This window comes from Schistocerca serialis, chromosome 3, assembly GCF_023864345.2.
Source record: "Schistocerca serialis cubense isolate TAMUIC-IGC-003099 chromosome 3, iqSchSeri2.2, whole genome shotgun sequence".
NCBI lineage: Eukaryota > Metazoa > Arthropoda > Insecta > Orthoptera > Acrididae > Schistocerca > Schistocerca serialis.
In genome coordinates this window covers 408908591-408917317 of record NC_064640.1, presented here as the reverse complement: position 1 = coordinate 408917317, position 8727 = coordinate 408908591, and the positions used below count along the sequence as shown (strand labels likewise).

The 8727-nt window shown below is 42.6% G+C and overlaps 1 pseudogene; it reads right to left on the bottom strand.

Moving 5' to 3' along the window:
- Positions 1–8396: 8396 nt before the first annotated feature.
- On the bottom strand, positions 8397–8514 carry LOC126472299 (5S ribosomal RNA; annotated as a pseudogene).
- Between the last annotated feature and the right edge of the window lie 213 nt (positions 8515–8727).

Below are 8727 nucleotides of genomic sequence, written 5' to 3'. Positions count from 1 at the left end.
CGAAGTATTACCAATTTCAGTGAAAACTTCCGTAGTTAAAAAGGTGCGTAGAAATTTGTGCCAGAGATGTTTGTCCATCTACGTTAGTCTTAGGTATAAGTTTCGTGCGTTATGTCAGGAGGTTGTAAATGTCGTTTCAGAATTGGGACATGTAGACATCTCCAACATTTTGCCTCACCCCACATACATGTGGATGTATAGCGGATATTTGGTCCGCTACATACCGGAAAATATATATCTATTGTGCGCACTTTATGTATCAAGTTTAGGCACTGCGAAATATGGTACCGGTCACAATTCACTTTTCCGAAAAGAAAAAAGTCTGAGGAATTTATTAAGAACTACATAGAGGAAACATTTTTCAGATTGTTAGGAGTAAATGCCACTCTTTTGATAAAACTTTATTGGTCATTGACTGAGTCGCTAACATAGGCAAGGCATTGCACTCCTTTCAGCATTATGCATGCTTTACACATGTTTGGAACACAGTCGTAAAACACAGTATCGATGACGATTATTTGTTAAATGAGGTTGCCGGGATTTTTACACGACTTATTCTGCCGAAGATACTGTCCGTTCCATGAAGAAAACAGGAGACGTGAATTCGCTGCAGACAAGCTTGAAGCATGAAAATGAAAGTAGGGGGAACATCTTATTCAGAGTGCTACAGTCAGGCAGTACGATAAAATCATGGAAATGCCTCCGGAGGGAGATGTGTCTAAAAAATTTTCTGGTTATGACAACAACACTGCAAAACAACTCGTGGCTTTTCAGAGCCATTCAAAGATACTACAAAAGTGCTGGAAGGAGAGAAATTTTCAACAATTTAGTTTTTTTTTGAAGGATTCATAAAATGAAAAGGCATTGTAATACACGTCTGAAGATATGAGAGGTACATTTAAATTACTTTGGACGCAATTTTCTTGTTCAGAACACGCAGTGTGTTCAGCAACAGAAAATTTTGCTTACCTGCAAAACTCCAGTTTCAGTGTCACCAGTATTTTGGCATTACAGCACAAGTATCATATGTAGTCGGCGTTCCAAAACATCTCGAAGGTGTTCTACAGGATTCAGGTCAGGACTCTGTGCAGGCCAGTCCATTACAGGGATGTTATTGTCGTGTAACCACTCCGCCACAGGTCGTGCATTGTGAACAGGTGCTCGATCACGTTGAAAGATTTAATCGTCATCCCTGAATTGCTCTTCAACAGTGAGAAGCAAAAAGGTGCTTAAAACATCAATGTAAGCCTGTGCTGTGATAGTGCCACGCAAAACAACAACGGGTGCAAGTCTCCTCCATGAAAAACACGACCACAACATAACACCACAGTCTCCGAATTTTACTGTTGGCACTACACACGCTGGCAGATGTTCACCGAGCATTCGCCATACCCACACCCTACCATCGGATCGGCACAACGTGTACCGTGATTCGTCACTCTACACAACGTTTTTCCACTGTTCAGTCGTCCAATGTTTACGCTCCTTACACCAAGAGTGGCGTCGTTTGGCATTTACTGGCGTGATGTGTGGCTTATGAGCAGCCACTCGACCATGAAATCCAAGTTTTCTCAGCTCCCGCTTAACTGTCATAGTACTTGCAGCGGATCCTGATGCAGTTTGGAATTGATGTGTGATGGTCTGGTTAGATGTCTGCCTATTACACATTACGACCCTCTTCAACTGTCAGCGGTCTCTGTCAGTGAACAGAGGATGTTACACGGAGTGAGGTGGCGCAGTGGTTAGCACACTGGACTCGCACTTGGGAGGACGAGGGTTCAGTCTTGCATCCGGCCATCCTGATTTAGCTTTTCCGTGATTTCCCTAAATCGTTCCGGGCTAATGCTGGGATAGTTCCTTTGAAAGGGCACGGCCGACTTCCTTCCCTAATCCGATGAGACCGATAACCTCACTGTTTGGTCTCTGCCCCCCAAAACAACCAACAGACGATTTTGGCCTGTACGCTTTTGTACTGTATGTGTCCCTTCACGTTTCTACTTCGCTATCACATCGGAAACAGTGGACCAAGGGATGTTTAGGACTGTGGAAATCTCGCTTACAGACGTATGACACAAGTGACACCCAGTCACCTGACCATGTTCGAAGTCCGTGAGTTCTGCGGAGCCCCCCTTTCTGCTCTCTTACAATATCTAATGACTACTGAGGTCACTGATATGGAGTACCTGGCAGTAGGTGGCAGCACAATGCACCTAAAATGAAAAACGTATGTTTTGGGGCTGTCTGGATACTTTTGAGCCGGCCGGAGTGGCCGAGCGGTTCTAGGCGCTACAGCCTGGAACCGCGAGACCGCTACGGTCGCAGGTTCGAGTCCTGCCTCGGGCAGGGATGTGTGTGATGTCCTTAGGTTAGTTAGGTTCAAATGGCTCTGAGCACTATGGGACTTAACATCTATGGTCATCAGTCCCCTAGAACTCAGAACTACTTAAACCTAACTAACCTAAGGACATCACACAACACCCAGCCATCACGAGGCAGAGAAAATCCCTGACCCCGCCGGGAATCGAACCCGGGAACCCGGGGGTTAGTTAGGTTTAAGTAGTTCTAAGTTCTAGGGGACTGATGACCTCAGAAGTTAAGTCCCATAGTGCTCAGAGCCATTTGAACCATTTGATCACATGGTGTATGTGTGTTAACGTTGCCACTTAAGTGAAAAGTTGACCCATCAGAAAAGATGTATTTGTCCAAGAAATGTTAATCCTTATGTAATCGATTAACATATTGGTATAGAAGATCTTGCAAGCAATTCTATCAGTCAGTGTCTTTTTTTGCTTGTACGATCGTCAATCTGTACAGGTTCAAACGCAAACGGTTTCTGAACACATGCCAAACAGTTGTATGTGGGATTTGCAGTTCGCGAGATGCACGCCTGGTCGATTTCGTAGGGCTGTTGACAAAACATTGTCTCACTCACTCAACGACGTCGTCAGATGTGCTTGGACGACCTGATGATTTCCCATGTCTTACTGAACACCCTGTTTCTTCAAAACATTTATGCCAAGCGTAAACTGTAGGCCAACTAGGAGGATCTGTAGCATACTTGGTACGGAAATTACGCTGAACTGTTGTCGCCGACTTCGATCCTTCAAACCAAAACACAGAGCTAGCACGCTCTGGTCCAGTGAAGGCAACCATCTTTAACGCAACTGCCGCTAGCGCTCCTTACGGTGTGATTTGGCACTAGCGATCTACGCGAGAGTTGATGCAGTTCCCTACAGATTGCCACAACAATCATCTCTGTAGGTAAAACCAATTAATTTGTACGAATTTTCGAAGTTGTAAAGTCCTTTTTGAAACCCCCTGTATTTACTTATGTCCTTTGAGAGAACATCGGCTTTGCTCAGGGGCCAAAGAAGGAACTCACTGTTTCCGGAGTGCCTAGACAGAGGGCCATGTCATACTCAATCTACTGATGAGGCTGGCTTGTATTTAACCTAGATGGAAGCCTGCCTGGTTAGCTGTGCGGTCTAATGCACTGCTTGGCACGAATCCGCCTGATGGATTAGTGTCGAGGTCCGATATGCCAGCCAGTATGTGGATGGTCTTTTAGGCAGTTTTCCATCTGCCTCGGCGAATGCGGGCTGGTTCCCCATAGTCTGCCTTAGTTGCGCTATGTCGGCGACTGCTGCGCAAACACTTTCTCCACTTATGTGTACGCCATAATTACTCTACCACGCAAACATTTGGGGTTACATCCGTCTGGTGTGTGACGTTTCAGGGGGGGGGGGGTCCACTGGGAGCCGAACCGCACAATAACCCTGGCTTCGGTGTGGAGTGGCGGTGAGGTGAGTGCTGTGTACTGTTGTGGGGTTGTGAACCACTGAGAGCTACGGAGAGGACGAAGCCTCTCCGTCGTTTCTAGGTCCCCAGTTCCATACAATACAATAATCCCGATGGATAGTGATGACGACTTTGACGCACTTGAGAGGTTAAAGCGTAACCGTGGTCTCTTTCCCAAGCCATCTAATTTAGCGAGAAGAAGGCCAGCCTCAAATGTGACTAGTGAAAGAATTTTCAGTGGGGTATGGAACCTTATATCGAAAAGGCAAGGCAAACATTGTCCGAAACGAGTTGATTCATTGCAATTACGCTAACAGGGAATAATTTGGAGTCAATTTTGTTTCTCTTAGATTTCTAATTTCTTAGTGGTTAAGTTCACATTCATACATTTGAATCAATAAAGAAGATGGTGTTATAAAAAACAGCAATGTGATTTTTCATTATGAGACGGACCATCATTACAAAGTTGCTAATTACATAGTTTTAATGTGAAACTCCAACCAGTTTCCAGATTTTCGTTATTGCATAACGCAAGCTATTTTCACTTATGGATCACAGTGATGTCGCAATTAGGCACTAGCGTCCAGGAATATATGTCTACAGCGTAAAGATATTGATTTGCGTGTAGCTCCATCAGCTGGTGGGAGTATTTTGGATACGACAGAAGTCTCCAGATACACAAAGCTGCTTCAAAAATGGTCGCAATAGCAGTGCGGCGAGCCCACCAGACTGGGTGGCCTCTGCCCTCCCGACAGGCGTCTCATTCAACCATAACGTGCCTGCTTCCAGCATTTGTACTCGGGCGAGCCATGACCGAGTATGGTGGGCTTGAACGAGTCTGAGCGAGCAAAATGCCAAATTTTCAGACATCTTGTAAGAATGTTTGCACTTGCCAGTATAAAGGTTGTTGATGTTATCGATAAAATAATTTGTCACTAATGGGCCGTCCGGAGTGGCCGTACGGTTCTAGGCGCTACAGTCTGGAACCGAGCGACCGCTACGGTTGCAGGTTCGAATCCTGCCTCGGGCATGGATATGTGTGATGTCCTTAGGTTAGTTAGGTTTAATTAGTTCTAAGTTCTAGGCGACTGATGACCTCAGAGGTTAAGTCGCATAGTGCTCAGAGCCATTTGAACCATTTTGTCACTAATGTCAAGTTTGCATCATGTTACAAAGTTAAGAGTTCTTTTTAGATACCATTTTGAGGTGTCATCATATTAATGATTTCCTGTAAGATATACTTTCTCAGTGAATGAAGATACTTCCATTATAGGAGAAATCTAACTTGGTGTCTTGACCTACCACTGTTGAAACTCATACCAACTCCACATGATGGCTTAGGATTGTCAGCGGATCAAGCAATTTAACAAAGCAGTTCAACAGCATTTTCTTCTTGGGGTATCTGACATGCATTTTTACATACAATATCTGTATATTGCGGGTAGAGCTGATGTCAGTTCCGTCCGATATACATTTAGATAAGTGAAATATGATGGCTCTGAAATCAATTGAGTGCTGTTGATACTGTAGTGGAACAATTTGTGCCTTATACCACAGTCAATTATAAATGTGCTTGTGCAGGAAATACCTTGCAATAGCTCATCCAGGTATGCGGTCAGTGTGGTGCAGCTGGTTGAGTGCTAGAGGTTCCCGTAGTAGCACCCTAACACCATAGATACAACAGTAGGTCCCATGGCAAATACAGTGACAGTAGCAGTAGATTCGTATTATATATTCAAACAAGTTCCCGACTGAATTCGTAATACGGCAGTATTATTCTTTAGCTAACACTGATTCTCGCTGTTGGTATGTATTGATGTGATGTAGTTTGATGTCAATATACACAACATGTAAAATCCAGTCATCCTTCCTATAAACAGAAAGCAATGTAATGACGAAGCTAGCACTGTATTTTTAAGTGGTTTTCAATCTATTCTTCACATAATCTGTGTTTTGCGTTATACGTAAGACATCTGTCACTTCCAGTACGTTTGTAAATAATGACAGTGGAGGAATCTGAAGATGTGAGCCACATGTAAAAGGTAATCGATTGGTGGTGTAATGGGACTTCTGTTTGTAAGCTTACATACTTCCATAGTATTTTAAAATCATTTCGCTAACGAATACCGGTAGTTTCCACAATGGCATTTTTGTTGCAGGTATTTTGCTGCTCATAATAGCGAATGTCAACAGACGCGATGTGAAACAACTACACTTCCAGACTTGGAGGAATTCTAGAAGCCTTCTAGGTTGTAAAATATTGAAATGTGTCTGTCTGTAGCGGAATATTTCCAGCAATCGTCGAACATACCGGTATTCGTTAGGAAAATGATTTAGAAATACTATGGAAGCATGTAAGCTTACAAACAGATGTCCCATTACACCCCCAATCGATTACCTTTTACATGTCGCTCACATGTAGATCGTCGAGAGAAGTTTGATTTTATGAAGGTTACTCTGAAGTATTTCAAATTTAAGACATTGGATATTTTATATGAAGTATGGCAATTTGTTTGCTGCACAGTGGAGACTACGTAACACGTAACCCTATACATTTACATGTTACTTCAAAATTGTAACGAATATCATTCATGTTACAGCGAAATTGTAACAAAATGCCTCCCTCTTGCAGTGAAATTGTAACAAATAGCCCCTGTTTCAGCCAAAATTGTAACAAAGTGCCCTCTGTTACAGAGAATGTGTAATAAAATACCCCTGTTACGACAGGAATTGTAACAAATTACCTCCTTTTACAATGAAATTGTAAGCAGTTGGCCCAACTAATTATTAGAAAAGGCTAAATGACAAATATGATGTGGTTAGACATTTTATATGCCAAAGCTATTCGTTGATACAGAATTTATTATGGACGCTCGTGCTCTAGCTAAAATAGGATTCTGACACACAGCACATGATGAAATGGAAGGTATACATTCAACACAAATAGCATTATTTCTGCATGGGAAAAAATAGAACCCCCATCTCTTCAAGGAAACAAATTTTATATGGGTAAACATAGCACTCATTGTCACATACTGTTGAGATGACGATGCTCTGGATGCTTTAGGACTAACAACCATTACAGCATCCTGAGGCTAAATATTAGCTGAATCTCTTGCTGTAATTAATACATCTTTGTCTGACATACAGTACCTGTATGAAATATTATTCATATGATTTTCTCCACACATGATTTCTGTGGTTTTCATTCCATGCAGGTGACAAAATTTTAAACAGGTTTTTGATTCACCTCTAAAAGTGACTACAGTCATGGGACACCTGTTTCCATGGATCAATATGCGTGGCATGATATGCAAGATCACATGCAATTATTTTGTGAACTGACTCATTTTTTTCCAAAATCTATTTTCTTCTTTTTTATAAATGAAGCAAAACGTGTATTTATGGTTTAAGTCTTGTTATATATACTCCAAAACCCGAGATGATAACATTACCTGTGGCAGATGTAGTATTGGACAATTAGTTACAATTTTACTGCAGCATGGAGTAATCTGTTACAATTTCTCTGTAAAATGGGGTATTTTGTTATAATTTTCGTTGAAACAGGGGTTAATTTGCTACAATTTTTGGTTGTTACAATAGCATTTTATTACAATTACAGGTTTTTCCTGAAAACGAGGCAGTTTGTTACAATTTCACTATAACATGAATAATATATGTTGCAATTTTGCAGTAACACATAGATGTATGGCGTGAGTGTTAAGCAGTCTCCCCTGTGCAGCACAACAAAATTCTTCAGTTTCTCTCCACTTTCCCACTTCATATAAAATATTCAAACCCTGAGTTTTTGTCTGGAATATTTCAGAGCAGGCTGGAAGTATTTTACTACAGACAAAATTATTTCAATGTCCTACAACCTAGCAGGCCTCTAGAATTCCTCCAACTCTGCATGTGCAGTTCTTTCACATTACATCTGCTGACACTTGCTATTGTGACCAGTGACAGACCTCCTGCACAAACGCCATTCTTGATGAATCATACCAGTATCCATTATCGAAATGATTTGGATATCATATGGAGGTGCGTAAGCTTACAGAAGTGTAAGCCCCACTGCCCTCCAATCGATTATGGTTGAAATGGCTCTGATCACTATGGGACTTAACATCTGAGGTCATCAGTCCCCTAGAACTCAGAACTACTTAAACCTAGCTAAGCTAAGGACATCACACACATCCATGTCCGAGGCAGGATTCGAAACTGCGACCGTAGCGGTCGCGCGGTTCCAGTCTGAAGCGCCTAGAACAGCTCGGCCACAGCGGCTGGCAATCGATTATAACACTGAAAAACTTTCACATTTCACTCACACCTTCAGCTTCCTCAACTATTACCATTTACAAATCTAATGGAATTGATAGATGCACTATTTAAAAAAAAAAGCACTACAGCTTCAGGCCATGAGTGGCATACGGGTACCATCCGACCGCCGTGTCATCCTCCGTTGAGGATGCGGATAGTTGGGGCGTGGGGTCAGCACACCGCTCTCCCGGTCGTTACGATGGTATTCTTTACCGAAGCCGCTACTGTTCGGTCGAGTAGCTCCTCAATTGGCATCACGAGGATGAGTGCACCCCGATAAATGACAACAGAGCATGGCGGCCTGGACGGTCACCCATCCAAGTGCCGACCACGCCCGACAGCGCTTAACTTCGGTGATCTCACGGGAACCGGTGTATCCACTGCGGCAAGGCCGTTGCCCATATTATGTATAAAGTGAAACATTTATAATGTATGTGACGAATCGGTCAAAATTTACTTAAAAATATAATGTTAGCCCGGACATTACGTTGCTTTCTGTTTATAGAGAGGATGATTGGAGTTCAACGCTTTGTCTACATATACACTCCTGGAAATTGAAATAAGAACACCGTGAATTCATTGTCCCAGGAAGGGGAAACTTTATTGACACAT